Consider the following 17,174-nt stretch of genomic DNA (forward strand, 5'->3'; position numbering starts at 1 on the left):
GATAATGTCGAGTTCATGGCTAAATCCGTCGCTAATTAGCCACGGATTTTTTTCGTGGCTAAATTCGCCGCAAATTAGCCATGGAAAAAAATTCGTCGCAAAATTTTGTTATTTTTTAAATTGGTAATGTCGAATTCGTGGCTAAATCCATTGCAAATTAGCCACGAATAATTTTTCGTCGTAAATTAGCCACGAAAAAAAATTCGTCTCTAATTATCCACGAATTTTTTTTTCGTGGCAAATTCCTTCGCAAATTAGTGACGAATATTTTTTCGTCGCTAATTTTCGTGGCGAAATACTTGTTTTTTTGTAGTGAAACAGTGAAGGCAGTTTTATATCTGTCCTTTTCATTGATTTGTATTTGCCAAAATCCTGATTTCATATCAAATTTATAAAATAATTTTGAATTGTGTAATCTATTCAATAAGTCTTTTTTATTAGGAATTGGATATCTTATCCATTTCAGAGCTGTATTTAAAGGTTTATAGTTGATTACCGATATTGGAACTCCTCTTTCTAATTTAGCATTTTTGTTTACATAGAAAACAGAGCAACTCCAAGGTAATTAGCCCTTTCTAATGAGATTTTTATCAAGAAGTTCTTGGATTTCATTTTGACAAAAATTCATGACTTCCTGATTCATTTAGGAAGGTCGTGCCTTGGTCCGGATTTCTTTTTCAAAAAATTAAGATTCATAAGGTAAATCAACTATATGATATTTTTTAGACCAAAAAGCATTAGGAAGTGTCGAACATATAGAACTTTTTATGCAAATTTAAAGATTAGCAATTATTTTCTTAATAGTAGAATCAGAAAAATTTTGCTCAATTCTTTTATGTTCAAGGTCTTCTTTTAAATATTGAAGGTGGTTTTCTTATTTTGGATAATACAATTTATTTCAGAAACGGATTGTTCCTGAAGTGTACTTAAGTTCTTGGTCTGTGGTTTGCTTATAATATTAAAAATTATTTTCCGTTTTTAAAAATTTGGTCTCGATACCATCATTAGTAATTTTAAAAGGTTGTATAAGTCCTATTAAAGGAGTCCTTATAAGTCCCTAAAATGATAATTTTAAAAGGTTGTATAAGTCATATAAAAGGAATGAAGTTTTATAAGAAGTATTATCTTTTATTATTTCGCCTTCTGGAATCTTATAATTAATATGTAATTTTGCGACGAACTTTTTTGTTCGTTGCTAATTAGCCACGGAAAATAATTCGTCGCAAATTTTTTTTTATTTTCTAAAATGTTAAAGTCAAATTCATCGCTAAATCCGTCGATAATTAGCCACGGAAAATAATTCGTAGCAAAATTTTTTTATTTTCTAAATTGTTAATGTCAAATTTGTCGCTAAATCCGTCGCTAATTAGCCACGGATTTTTTTTCGTCACAAATTTTCTAAATTGGTAATGTCAAATTCATCTATAAATCCGTCGCTAATTACCACGAAAAATAATTCGTCGCAAAATTTTTTTATTTTTTAAATTGGTAATATCGAATTCGTGGCTAAATCCTTCGCAAATTAGCCACCAATAATTTTTCGTCACAAATTAGCCACGAAAAAAAAATTCGTCGCAAACTTTTTTTATTTTTTAAATTGGTAACTGTTTGCCTGCTTTTTTAAAAAAAATTGTGGCAAATTTGCCATGAATTTCAAAAAAAAGGTATTTATTCTAGTACTATTTTCGTGGAAAATTTACCACGAATTTTGCCACGAAAATCAAGTCTCGCAGCATTTATTCTAATATGTTCTATTTTCGTGGCAAATTTGCCACAAATTTCAAAAAAAGGCATTTATTCTACTATGTTTGATTTTCGTGGCAAAATTCGTGGCAAATTTGCCACGAATTTCAAAAAAGGCATTTATTCTACTATGTTTGATTTTCGCGGCAAAATTCGTGGCAAATTTGCCACGAATTTCAAAAAAATGCATTTATTCTAATATGTTCGACATTCGTGGAAAAACTCGTGGCAAATTTGCCACGAATTTTGCCACGAAAAATCAAATTAAGCCGGTATGCAGGAAACTTGATTTTCGCGGCAAAATTTGCCACGAATTTTGCAACGAATTTCGAACATATTAAAAAAAATGCTTTTTTTGAAATTCGTGGCAAATTTGCCACGAATTTTGCCACGAATTTCGAACATATTAGAATAAATGCCTTTTTTTGAAATTCGTGGCAAATTTGCCACGAAAATCAAGTTTCCGGCATACCCGGCTTAATTTGATTTTTCGTGGCAAATTTCCCCCGAATTTTGCCATGAATTTCGAACATATTAGAATAAATGCCGCGTTTTTTTAAATTTGTGGCAAATTTATCACAAATTTTGCCACAAATTTCAAAAAACGCGGCATTTATTCTAATATGTTCGAAATTCATGGCAAAATTCGGGGGAAATTTGCCACGAAAAATCAAGTTTCCGGCATACTAGCTTAATTTGATTTTTCGTGGCAAAATTCGTGACAAATTTGCCACGAATTTTGCAACGAATTTCGAACATATTAGAATAAATGCCTTTTTTGAAATTCGTGGCAAATTTGCCACGAATTTTGCCACGAAAAATCAAACATAGTAGAATAAATGCCTTTTTTGAAATTCGTTGCAAAATTCGTGGCAAATTTGCCACGAATTTTGCCACGAAAATCAAGTTTCCGGCATCCCCGGCTTAATTTGATTTTTCGTGGCAAAATTCGTGGCAAATTAGCCACGAATTTTGCAATGAATTTCGAACATATTAGAATAAATGCTTTTTTGGAAATTCGTGGCAAATTTGCCACGAATTTGAACATATTAGAATAAATGTTTTTTTTAAATTCGTGGCAAATTCATGGCAAATTTTCCACGAATTTTGCCACGAAAATCAAGTTTCCGGCATCCCGGCTTAATTTGATTTTTCATGGCAAAATTCGTGGCAAATTTGCCGTGAATTTGCAACGAATTTCGAACATATTAGAATAAATACAAATTTTCCACGAATTTTGCCACGAAAATCAAGTTTCCGGCATCCCTGGCTTAATTTGATTTTCGTGGCAAAATTCTCAAATTAGCCACGAATTTTGCAATGAATTTCAAACATATTAGAATAAATGCTTTTTTGGAAATTCGTGGCAAATTTGCTAATTTTGCCACGAATTTCGAACATATTAGAATAAATGTTTTTTTGAAATTCGTGGCAAATTTTCCACGAATTTTGCCACGAAAATCAAGTTTCCGGCATCCCCGGCTTAATTTGATTTTTCGTTGCTAATTTGCGACGATTTTAGTTTTCGTGGCAAAAGTCGTCGCAAATTTGCGACGAAAAATTATTCATCGCAAATTTTCGTGGCAAAATCCTAGTTTTTTTGTAGTGTGGCAACAAATATTACCAATTCATATCCCATCATGCATGTACCTTTCCTCTTTAGAAATAATTCATCATTTGAGATCCTTCTTTGATTGTATCATGATTTGTGTAGGTTTGCAATCACTCTTCCTTTATATAATTGCCTGCAATAAACTCATTTCCCTTTTGATATCCATGTATTTGGATCATTTCCCTTTGTTAGACGCAAAATAGGAAAGCTTCATAGAAACCCAAGGATACTTTCCCAACTCGTCTCAGTAGAGTATTTAAGGGAAAATATCATGCATAATAAAATAATATCTCGTAAAAAAATTTCTTTCTTTGTAAGGCATGACAAGATCGGAGAGCACGTAATGAGTCCATAAATCCGAATTATTTCTTTCCCAAAATGAAATAAGATATCAATCAATCTCTTTAATAAAATTTCATCTCAAGATCCATCAAAATAAAATTGACTTTTATTTCAAAAGGACATTTCCAACACAATTATAGAACATGCCATTTCAAGTCTTAATCAAGCAAAGCATAACACGGATAAATAAAATGTTAAGTACAAAGAGAATTCATAGATATTTAAAATATGTATCCAAAGAAAATTGAGAATTTAAAAATATACCTTTACCTACCAAATTCTCTTTCCTTTATTTCCTACAAGAAAAGAAATCTCATCTTTTCTTTGGTACCCAAATGAATTTGGGTCCTTTTACGTTAGTAGATTCTACTGTTCTCATAAAGGTTCTTCGAACTGGTTTCCAAACCTTTGGGCAATCATTTTCAAAATGATTAGGATCCCCACAGATTGAACACTTGAAGGAGCTTCGGCCAATAGGTTTTGTAAATTGTTTTCAAAAATTATTTTTGTAAACTTTGTTTGAAGACGTATGCTTTAATTTTTCCTTGACATTTGGAAAATCATTTTTTATTGAACTTTTCTTTTCAAAACCAAGTCTAGATTTTAGAAAAGATGGAACTTGTATGGAAAGAGTATGTCCTAAAGTTTTCGAACAAGAGAGAACTTTTTATTAATATTTGAAATTTCCTTTTTCAATAAATCATTTTCTTTCTCTTGCATATTTCAACTTTCTTCAATTTGCAAAAATTCCTTTCGCAAAAATTCAATTTTGTCTTTTTGAGAAAGATCTTGTTGCCTCAGCCTAAAATTTTCCTTCTTCAATTCGGAGAGTCTTTTGAGAGTGGATTTGTAATCTGAACATAATTGATCAATATAATTCATAACTTCAATAGGAATTTCAGGATAACTTATCTCAATTTCTTTCTTTATGTCTGAACCTGAATCTGAATTTGAGTATGAGTCTAAGTCTGAATGTGCCATTATGCAAATGTTTGCATGATCCTCATTGCTTTCTTAACACTCAGTATCACTCTATTTTCTCTTTTAGAGCCTTCTTGAATTTTTCAAACTTGCCTTTCTTTGTCTTTAGAAAAGGACAATTTGGTTCGATATGACCACGCTTCCCGCATTCAAAGCTAATTACATGTTTGCCTGTACCTCTTTCATCGATTGTCTTTTTCTACTCAGCTTGTTTGAATGGCTTTCTCCCTTTGAACTTCTTCCCTTCTTGATCATGTTTCTTAACTTCTTTACCATTCGGGCAAGTTCCTCATCGTTCTCTTCATCATCTTTAGAATCTGTCACATTAGAATCAAAGTTAGATTTTAAAGTAATTAACTTCTTAACTTCGGGATCTTCTTTATTTATGCATTCTACTTCATATGACTAAAGAGTCCTAATGAGTTCATCAACAGATAGGGGCATGATTCTTTAAGTTTCTCGAAGTGAGGTTTTGCTATTGTTCTAGTCCTTCAAGAGTCCTCTCAGCAGTTTGTTCACTTTCATTGATTCTGAAACTGGATTTACTTTATATATGAAACTATTCATAATTTCTGTGAATCTGTCATACATTTCAGTAATAGGTTCTCCTAGCTTCATCTTGAAGGACTCATATTGTCCAAGCAATATGTTTATCTGAGTCTCCTTTGCTCGATTAGTTCCTTCATAGGTAGTGTAAAGCTTGTCCCAGATTTCCTTTGTGGTTTCAGAAGAAGCAATTTTCTTATATTCAACAGGTGCTAAAACATAATAAAATGAATAAATTACTTTTGAATCCAAAGCTTCTCTTTTGGTTATCTCAGTTTAGTGAAACAACTGTAGGTGTGTTTCCATCTTGTTGCCCATTTGAGGAAGTTGCAGGAGTTGTTGGATTGATTCCTCTGAGGACAACGCTCCATTGCAAGGGGTCAATGGATTTGATGAATGCCTTCATTTTGTTGTTCCAAACATAACATTCTTTGCCATCAAAGTATGGAGGCCTAGTGTTACTCTATCCTTCCATAAGACCTAGAGCACTCATACTAGCCATAAAGATCTTTAGCTCAGAAGTATCACTTTAATAAATGAGCAACCTGCTCTGATACCAATTAAGGTGGCTAGCAAGGATCGCCTAAAGGGAGGTGAATAGTTGATTTTAAATAATTATTGACCAATTCAAAGCATAAGTAAAACATCAGGAACAAAGTCTGAACAATGTTTAGATTTTAAATAGTCTTTGATATCAATTATGTAAGTGTACAATGTAATAAATGAAAGGAGCTTTAAGGGATAAGAAAATCTACATACACGACGTATAGTGGTTCGTTAGATCAAGCTTACGTCCACTCTCCCACGCTGATAGTCTACTGGCCAGATTCCACTAGATGATCAATTAAGAGATTGCAATTGTGAGTGATAATCTTCAGTGTATGGTAGGTCTCACTATCTCACTCAATCACTCTTTTTAGTCTCTCTCAAAGATTACACTTTAAAGCTCACGAAAGACAAACATATAGATTAAAGATCACTCAGACTTTGGAATTCCATATTCTTGAACTCGTCTCTCACTTCTGCTCCCTGGCACTTTATCTCCTTTTATACTCCTCCACTTCCAATCTAATCGTTGGACAGTCACTAGAGGATCGTCTTCCAATCTACCCGTTGGGCAGAACTGTATCAAGAAGATTGAGTAGCCGTTGAGAGACAAAATCTGAATCTCCACTAAATCTGATCACCCATACAACCAAAGTCTTGGCTTCCATAAGAAGAGCTTCTCCGTTTAGAAAACAACGTACCTCGAGATTGATTGCCAATCAATTGCGATGTTTTGCATATTAAACCGTTGCAAAACAATCTTCAAGATTGAGTCAATTAATTTATTGTAAGTGTAAAATACGAACCAAATCACTAGCCGTTATTCACGTTCTGATCTTGTGTCATGTTCTGAACTTCTAGTATAAAATCTGAAGTTCTTCATCTACAGTATAAAGTCTGAACCTCTTTTGCATGAAGTAATTTCACAATATGAACACGAACAAGATCAAGATTGTCATATGCTTTTCTTCCAAAAATAACTTCATGAATCAAAATACTTCAAGGCATTTATCAAACTTATGAAACCCACATGGATAGTTTTGTCAACTTCAAAATCTATTAGGTGGTTTTCCCAACAAATATCCTTGAAAATTTTGGTCATGAGGGAAATAAGAAAGATAAATGATGTGATTTTCCTAGAGAGCACAAATCAAATAATTCAAATAAGGAAATTAAGATATTTCTTATTCTTGCAAGAGTGCCTTCATCTCACCCTATATAAACGTACTAGGTCTCAAGATTTAAAATAAGAGGGTTGTTTTAGAGGTTGAGCAATACACAGAGAGAGACAATACATGTACAAAAGAGAAAGAGTTCTTCCTTTATTCTCTCGTGGCCTCTTGGAGTCCATTACTACTCCTATCATTGCCGTTCAGCTTCCTGGTGAGACTCCAACACGCCAGCCTTGGCATCCGCCTCCGGCTGCCGTGTCTTGCCGGGTCTTATGGCTACGACCAACCCCTTTCCCAAGATCCTGCCATCACGGTCCAGCAACTCTAACTCGCGCAGGTCAGCCCCAGCAGCATCCTGCCGAGCCGTGCCGCGCTGTTTGCACCAGCAACCTTACCTCGTCATCGGCTACCCCCCACTGTTGCAATCCAGTTCCCTATCTGGCACCAAGCAAAGCCCCGGCATCAATCCAATAAGTACAGCAGGCCTAACGAAACAGCTGGGTTGGGCATTAAAACCATCTGGTTCAAGGGCACTTAGAGGACTTGGTTGGAAAACAGCGTGCTTGACTTCTTCCAGAGTGACCTCAGCACTTAGTGATGCATTCATATCTTCATGTACCATTGCAGGAATGATGTCTAAAACTGGAACAAAATTCATGTTACCAATTGAATGATATAGACTTTTAAAAAAATATGTCGTCTGCTGATGTAAGAGCCTTTCACTGTGAATCCAGGACCCTTCTTCTGTTTTGAGCATTGAAATTCTGTTCCATAGTCTCCCCTGTATAGTGGTTGCATGGAAGAATTTCGTATTTTTGTGTCCCCATTTCATCCACTTGATCCTTGAGCGCATTCCCCAATATATTTCCTCTTGCCTCCATAGAGATTCAATCTCTTGTTTCAATCTATTTTCTCTGTTTCTATTAGGAGTTCTAGAAGAGCTGGTTATATTTAGCAGTTCCTTTTTTAAAGCATTAATTCTCCGAGAACAATTCGCAAATCGTTTTCCACTCCATCTTTTCAGTTTAGCAAATACTGTATGAAGTTTTCTTGGAAAGTCTGCTACCTGTTTAGGAATTGAGGACCAAACTTCATTAACTTCATGGACAAAATCATTAGCTTCGAAGCAATAATCTTCTACTTCTACCTTGAACACTCTATTTCTTTTAACTGAATCTGCTGTTATGGATAATAGAAGTGGGTTGTGGTCCGAACCAATTGCTTATTGGAAAGCTTACAATAAACCTAGATACTCACGAAGTTTTGGGGTGAGACGAGCTAATTCAAAGAAATGAAACTAGCATAGAACTTTTAACAAGAGTTCAGTGTGTGTACACACACACACAAACAAACTCGTGTGAGGTTGATTCACGTGGCACACTCGTGTGCCAATTTTATCCAGCGATTTGCTTTTGATTGTCGGTTTAGCATACCTCTAATGCTAGCTAATGACTAATCTTAGCAAATATTTAATTCCGCATATCCAATTCTTATGCATACTTTGATAAAAATTTCTATCGATTTTCAAAAATTAAGTGTTTAAAGAAATTATTTATATGTATATATATTCAGTTTAATTATTTATCTATATATGATCTATTTTGAAATATATATATATATATATATATATATATATATATATATATATATAATTAGATGAACGATCAAAGATATCTTATAGGTTATGATTCCATGTGCCTCACAATTTAAGTGGACAAAGTCCTGTATCTGGTATATTTCCAATTTTATACTTACTAAGAATAAAGTCATACATCTACTATCATGCCTGTATTCTTTATATATAGATTATTTTGATTATCAAACCGTTCATCTGAAGAACATCTATAAAGAAAAATCATATGGTCAAAAAGGGCAAAAGGACACTATAAGTGCCATAACTTGTGTACGGAGATCACTTTGGTGCTATAACTTTTTTTCGGATCACTTTGGTGCCAAGTCGGAGGAAAAACGATCACTTAAGTGTCATAAGTTTTTTTTGGATCACTTCAGTGCTAAAATTTTTGAAAAACGATCACTTAAGTGCTAAAATTTTTTAAAAACGATCATTTAAGTGCTAAAATTTTTGAAAAACGATCACTTAAGTGCCAATCTCCGGCGAGCCACGTCAGCTTCAGAAATTAATAAAAAAAAATGCCACGTCGGATTTCCGGCGAAAAATTGTGTACGGCACCGGAGTTGGCACTTAAGTGATCGTTTTTCAAAAATTTTAGCACTTAAGTGATCGTTTTTCAAAAATTTTAGCACTAAAGTGATCCAAAAAAAACTTATGGCACCAAAGTGAGCGCCGTACACAAGTTATGGCACTTGTAGTGTTCTTTTGCCGGTCAAAAAGTTTTTCCACGATGAAAGTTACATTACATGATTGCACGTACTTTGTAATAAATGTTTAAAAGTAATTGTTTATATATAACTAGATTCTATTATGAAAGATCTCTATGTAACTAATGAATGATCAAAGATTTATGGTACGTTTAATTCCATCTATTTCACAATTCATATAATCGAAGTCTTATAACTGGTATGATTCAAATTTCTTTATAGTTCACAAGAACAAAGTTTACGTTTGGTATAATTCTTATCACCGAAATTTTGTATATATAGATTTTTTCTAAATAATTGTTCATCTCTCATTCCATGATGAAAGTTATATTACACGATTGCGCGTATTTTGGTGATAAACGTTGAAGATAATTGTTTATATTGATTATATTTCGAAATACCTGGAGGCTGGATGTTTAAGCTGATGGAAAAAATTTCTGCATCTAAATTATAAAACAAAAAGCTAAGAAAAGTAATTTTTAAAAAGTTATATTCCAAGATTGAACATATTTTGGGACTGAATGTTAAAAAACAAATTTTTTTATGTATGTGTAGATTCAATTTTGAAGTATCTGCAGGCTGAAATTTTAAATTGATCAAATCATTCTATAGATAGATCTTTGGTAACCAGGTAGGGAAACATAATGCATAGTAATTGTTCAAATACTTTGAGGAAATACATTCAGTATCGCATTGGCCCTACTACAACCAACTATAATGAAGACATGCACCCTCAAATCAAATTCATCAATCACTGGTCTTGTTCAGTATATTTGACTCCATCCCAAATGTCCTCGGGACAAAAGATGCTCGGTCCATAAGTGGATTTAACCATCTGGTATAGTAGGGGAAGCTGTAGGACAATGAATAAAGCCACGGGGAGAGAGGCCAGCAAAGTAATGGGAATGAGAACCCACTCCAATCTTTTATCCAGCACAATTGCCAGAGTTGCAGCGAAGGCCACCAGCATGAAAGCCAAGGAGAGGAAGAGTAAAGAGAGACCCATTATGATCTTCTTAGGCAGCGATTTGAGAAAATCTTGTGGCTCATACCGTGATGTTAAGATGGCTAGGAATAACAAGATGGCCGTCACGGAGGACAACAAACCTAACGCATCAGAAATTGCAAAAATCAGGAGAGAGTCCTCTCCTAACAACAATGGCACTCCAGTATTTCCATCATTCCCTCCAGGCACTGTGAATGCAGCAGCGAACAATACTGTAGCAATTAGAGTTGAGACGAGCATACATGAATTTGCTGTGCCCTTCACCCACTTCTCCCCACTCTCAAGCAAATCTTTGTGATTCTCCACAAAATTATTCCAACATGTTTTCCCGTCGTGGTACTCGGTTGCTGCGGGAGGCATAATCCAGCTTTCCACAGCCTATACATAAAAACTCACAAATAGGAGTTTCAATAAAGGGATAAACTATTGAAAATTTGCACCAAAAAGAAAAAACAACTGACGAGGGCACATCTCGTGGAGATTAAGACTTAGCCAACACTTGATGCGAAATTGCTTAGAGGTCAAGTCTATCTTTGCTGGCAGAATTTCAAGGGTCGGGTCACTTTCTTCAAAGCTTCGATGATGATTTTGTGCTTCATTTTAGTCAAGTAATGTATACATGGAAAGCACTATGTTTCTACTTTCTAATGAATCAAGTTTCATGAAATTTAGAGTCTTCTAGAAGAATTTATGGAAAAAATATTGAGAAAATTATCCGAAAAATCCTAAACCAATTGTATAATGACCATTTCATTTCTGAACAATTTTTTTTAATCAGTCATTTTTAAACTTTTCAGTTGTGCCAATTTAGTCCTAAATCTTTTGATAATTTGCCAATTCAGCTCTAAACCTTTCAATTGTGCCAATTTAATCCTAAACATTTTGACGATTTGCCAATTTAGTCTTTCTAGCCAATTTTGGTCGAAAATTGCTGACGTGATGGTCTAATCAATGCCAATTGTCCTATGTGGCACGGCCGTGCCATAGGACAGTCAGCGCTGATGTGGACAATTTTTGTAATATTTTATTTTTTAAAATTTTTTGCATTTTTTTCTTCTTTTCCTGTTTTTCCAACTCTGGGCCGATGAGATTGCCAGCTGACTCTTTACTGGTCTAGGCGAGGGCACCGTTGCCCTCGCCAGGGAATAGGCAAGGATAACAAGGGTCTTCGTGCCTTCACCTGCCACAGGGGAGGGTGTCGTGGCTCTTGCCTATGGTCGACAAGGGTCGACTAGCAGCCTCACCGACTTAGGAAAAAAAAATAAAGAAAAGAAAAGAAAAAACAAAAATAAAATAAAAAATTATAAAAATTATCCATGTCAGCAATTTCCGGTCAATATTAGCCGAAATGACTAAATTAGCAAATCGTCAAAATGTTTAGGACTAAATTAACCTCTGTGTAAAAGATTTAGGTCATTTTGGACAACTATCCCAAAAAAGTTTAAGAGCTGGTTAAGAAATCCGAGAATGGGTCTTTTAGTACTTCAACGTGCTTTTCTGTATTTTGTTTCGACACTCATTTGAGTCAAGAGTCAATGGTAGTGTTTATGATTTGTCTAGGGTTGTTGGTCTTTTCTTGGAAATAAAAGGTAAATGTCTGGGATTTGCCTATATTAGAAGGTTGTTTCAAGTTGTAAAAAAGACATACCCCTCTAACGAGAAAATATTCCATGGTTTACAATCACCACGTCATATGCCTACGTGGTGTAAATATTCTCGCGTGGATCCATTAAGAAATCGCCACGTGGCGTCTGACGTGGAGAAAGAGAAAGCCTTCTCATGAAGACTCTCCTCTGCGCACCTATTGCCTCAAAGAAAACTGAGCAAGTCACCTCGCATTAAATGCGAGACTCTCTTCATTGATTGCTATTTTCTCCCTTCTCTCTCTTCTTAATTCAAATTTTGGATCTCCCCCTTTGATCTAAAAATTTGCTCCTCCGATCCTCTGCTCCGGCATCCATTGCTGCTTTGGCGTTCCAAATCCTTCGTCTCATTCGGAAGATACCCTCTAGGATTTCCTTTTGTTCTACGTTCTCATCCTGTTCTCTTTCACTCGGAGATGCTCCTGTCAGTCGTTTTTCGTCTCTTCTGTGAGAGTTCTCTAAGGACATTATCGGAGTCAAGTTCGTCCATGCTCAGATCTTGTCAATGACTCTTACAATGAGCAAGTTTGGCTGCGGAACTTGTCCAGGTTTATCATGGTTTGGGTTGCCTTGAATATGCACGCAAGGTGTTCGATCAAGTTTGGCCCTCTACTCCGGCGTCCGTTGCTACTCCAATGCTCGCCGCAACGACGAACACGTTGTTCAACGAATCTCAGTTGTTTCAGCGTTGAAGAGGTTGTCGAGTAGTCGGGGACTTTGACATCATGAATGTCACGCCATGGCCGTTGTTGCTACCAGTGAACGAGGGTGAGGACAGTGAAGACAAAGGTGGTGGCGAAGGAGAGGACGAAGTTGGTGTTGCCGTTGAGCATGCGAAATGGAGCCTTGTAGCAGGCGTTTGCTTTTGTTTTTGTTTTTTTTGTCAGGCATTCATTTTGTTGAGTTGTTGAGTTTTGTTGAAGAGGTTTTGCTTCTATTTCTGGTTTGGAGCACTAGAATTTATCACTAGTTTTCCTTATTTTTTCCTTAATCTGTACCTTGTACAATTTGAATAAGATTTCTGTTTTGCAACTATATTTCTGGCACTAAATTGTTCTTCCTTTCATATTTTGTTGAAGAGGGCCGATCACAATGCCCTCGTCTCTGTCTCTAGCTCGCCCAAGCCAAGCGCATCGAGCTCAAATTTTCAAACTTTCGGACCAAAAGTGGTTCTCAAGAAGTTGGGCACTTCGTTTTCCTACCTCTTTTGACGTCTCGAGTGAAAAGTTCCGCGTTTTGCGTGTTCCTAACACATGATGGTGTGCATGCTCGGTCGGTGTTAGTATTCCTAAACGAAAGGCTCTTACCTTTCGGTGGAAGCCAATGGGAGCTTTTTGAAATCCATAACTGCAATGGGGATGTTTCATGGGGGAAATGAAGGAGACGCTTTAAAGATATGGTGGGTGGGTTATTTGGCTTCTCCCTTGGAAACTTGAAATGACAATGGTGGAAGACCGCAGTCATGTGATAGAAGATGGTGAAGTGTATATGTGGGATTTTTCCCTGCCATTTTGTTGATTAAATTCCGAGTTCATCGCTTGGTCTTCTTCAGCCAACATTGACTGCTTTCGGGGAGATTTTAGGGGAGCTTTATCGTGGGTTATACCTCTGAAGGTTTTTGGAGAAGTAAATTTTTTGTCAGGTAGAGATTAATAGGTTCGTTTAGCCAATCCTATAGAGCTTGGAATGGAGTGAAAACAGGCATCATTTGGTGAAGAGAAAACTCAACAACTCATCAGTTCTAATCATATCTAGTACAAACCCGTGAACAGAAGCAAAACCTCTTCAAAACTCAACACCTCAACAAAAGGAATGTTTGACCAAAACAAAAAAAACAAAAGCAAACGCCTGCTACAAGGCTCCATTTCGCATGCTCAACGGCAACACCAACTTCGTCCTCTCCTTCACCACCACCTTTGTCTTCGCTGTCCTCACCCTCGTTCGCCGGCAGCACCAATGGCCATGGCGTCATGATGTCAAAGTCCCCGACTACTCGACAGCCTCTTCAACGCTGAAACAACCGAGATTTGTTAAACAACATGTCCGCGACGGCGGAGCCGACGGCGATGAGCGGAGCCCACGGCCACAAGGCGGAGCCAACAACCACGAGACGGAAGCGACGGCCACGAGGCGAAGCCGACAACCATAAGGCGGAGGTGACGGCGACATAGCGAAGCCGACGGCCACGAGGGGACAGGCCATCCGCTTTTCGCCGGAAGGAGGAAGCAAAAAACACAAGCGAAGACGAAGGAGGAGGGAGAGAAACAATCTGGGAAGGAGAAGAGTTTCAGAAAGTGAGGGAGAGACATTTCATTCAAACTTGAAAAAGAACAAGGAGAGAGGATGGCAATTAATGCTCGTGCCTTCCCCAGGTCTTTTTTGAGCGGGAGTAGGGGTGTAGAGGAGAGAGAGCCTCCCATTAGGGCTTTCTCTTTCTCCGTGTCTCTCCATGTCAGATGCCACGTGCCGATTTTTTAATGGATCCACGCGAGCAAATATACACCACGTGGGCATATGACGTAGTGATAATAAACCACTGAATATTTTCTCCTAACGCTTCATTAACGGTGAGTGAATGTTTCCTGAATTTTTGGAACTAAACACTTAGGTTAGAGTTTTGATAACTCTGTATCTCTTTGATAGATTATGTGAGATTTTGTGGGATATCAGTCAACTGTTCTAAAAGCTTAAGCTGTTAGATGAAAGCGCAGTTTAATATTTAATTATTTTAATACTCCCCCTCACGCTTAATCTGATCTTTTTGCTTAATACTAAGCGTAGACATATTTAATTGATGAGACAAATGGGGTCTGGAAAGATACTCAAGACCTCCAGCTCTGATACCATGTGAAATTTTGTGGGATCATAATCAACTGCTCTAAAAGTTGAAGCTGTTAGATAAAAAATTGATTTAATAATTAATTATTCTAACATATTCCATTAAGTGGTGAATTACGTACCTCTTATCTTGAGGTGGATTCCTTAGGTAGGGAGCATCTACTCTTTATATGCCCTATATTCTCAGGTGGATTTCTTAGGTGGTGAGCATTTATCCTATCATGTGTCCTGTATCTTGAGGGGATTCTTTAGGTGGTAAGCGTTTTTCTTATAGCCCTTGTGTTACCTTCTAATCTTCGACCCCTTTAGTAAGAGTTGGTATCAAAACCTAGGCAACGGCTGGTTGTCTTCATTGTGGACTCAATGGCGATCATACTGATGTCGAACTAGAAGATTTGAGTAGACAAGTACAACAACTCGAAGAATAATCGGAGAAATTTCAATTGTTGTGACGTGACGATTCCCATTATGACCCTGAAGAAGAAGACAACAATGAGGAGATTACCTCTTTCGTGATGTCTGTCCCAACTGAACTAGTGAAGAGACTCTGTTGTGTCATTGTTAAAGTAATGGTGATTCTTACGATTTGGATGTCAAATTTGACATCTCGAAAGACTTTATCTATTGGTTTGAGACACGATGAAAGAAAAAAAAGGCACAATTTTTCTCCACTTACGATGCTTTGTTCAACTATGGTACTTGCTTCATATTTATATTGGGAAACTACATGAAGAAAATTCATTTTCAAGTGTCCAACGGATGGTAATCAAGTGCATTGCTAAGTGGGAGTTATGTCTTCATATACATAATTGATTGTTCAAAAGTAAATCAAATAAAATGCTATGTGAATGGATAGTTACGTGATAGGAAAAGATGCAACCTAACCTCCCAAGGATGGTGTAGTTGGTGAGGAAGCATGGGATTTTCAACTTAGAAATTGAAATTCAGCTTTTCAAATCTCACCAACTGTGTATAAATTGTTTTGAATTAGAGTCAACTACACATGCCAAATGTTTAAATTTAACTAGTTCGTGGGGTTATAAGGGTGTTCCATGGGTCTGCAGTGGTGGCAACGACAATGCCCATGTGAGGGCCAATCTAGCCTCCTCGATTAGTGGTGAGCTACATTGTTGCCACCATTGAGCAACCAAACCTCGCTGGCGGTCCGGGGAGGGTCATTGCACTCGAAGCAACCCTGCGACGGTCCCTAAACCTTGCAAGTGACAAAGGGGGCAGCCCCTTCTTGTTCCTCTTCGATGATCATTCTCTATTTTTGGCCTTTTTTCTTTTAACTCGAGGTCCTTTTTATTTTTAGTTTTTGTGATGTGGCACCTATTTGCCCCATATTAGTGCCACTTGTGCAAAAAAAAAAAAGAAAATAATAAAAAACATGCCAATAAATTTTTCGTCAATAAAAAAATTGACGGAACTAACGAAAGGACTAACGTGAAGGACAAAGACAAGCTTTAGGATTTATTAAGCATGAAATCAAAGTTTTAGGACTCAAGTGTAGGGTTGACTTAAATTTTAGGACTCTTGTTGCATGTAATTATCCCAACTTTTTTTTCATGACAGAGAACAGAGAGTTGAAATGAAATTAAGATAAATATATAGTAAAAGTTTCACGATGTCATTTTTTTTTTGTAGACAATGGTTTGCATGCGTAAAACTTTAGTTAATAGATAAATTAACTAATGAGAAGTGTTCTTGAATTAATAGATAATCGAATCAAAATAGTGGCCATAAATGACCTTAGCTAATCTTTTAACTGAAAAAGAGAAGATTCATGTCATACTGCTTTAAAATCATTATCCATCTACATACATTCAATTATATCGGAACTACACTATAATCTTAGATACAAAATATGATACAATGGAACGAGCAAAGCTATCGTGAAAATATAAGCAAAACTGATTTAAATTTTCTTTGGGCTCCAAATTAATATACGTGGGTTATACAGGAAATGATTTGCATAATGATCCCCTAATTGCTTGGTGGCAGACACCTATACAAAGAGTCGGTCGAATTTAAAAAAGAGTCACTTGGATTAGACTATGTGGTGGATCGTAGTTATATTAGTAAAATTGATATGCAATTTAACTGATGAGTTTCAGTAAGTTTTTAGTGCCCCAATTTCTCTAATCAGTCTCCCTTATTTTCTGTAAATTGTTCTAAGGATGTAGTGTTGTTTCTCAACTTACTTTAGTAATTTATTTATAGCATGGATAATTTAAAAGTTTTATGTCCCAACGAAGTGTTGGCTTAGATGGCAAATAGTTCCTTCTTCTCATTGTAATCTTGGATTCAAGTCGTATTGGAAGCATTTTAGGAGTAAAATCCTGTGTGCACAGGATCAATGTGGGGCAGTCTGCCCTTAAAATCACCTAGGAAGGTGGACCTCA

The 17,174-nt window shown here is 36.3% G+C and overlaps 1 pseudogene; it reads right to left on the bottom strand.

Moving 5' to 3' along the window:
* Positions 1–10,014: 10,014 nt before the first annotated feature.
* The window catches only part of LOC115662973 (uncharacterized), a 58,305-nt pseudogene continuing 51,145 nt past the window's right edge, over positions 10,015–17,174 (bottom strand).

The sequence above is a fragment of the Syzygium oleosum genome, unplaced genomic scaffold (assembly GCF_021117445.2).
Source record: "Syzygium oleosum isolate NSW1041296 unplaced genomic scaffold, Sole_v2.1 Sole_v2.55, whole genome shotgun sequence".
Classification (NCBI taxonomy): domain Eukaryota; kingdom Viridiplantae; phylum Streptophyta; class Magnoliopsida; order Myrtales; family Myrtaceae; genus Syzygium; species Syzygium oleosum.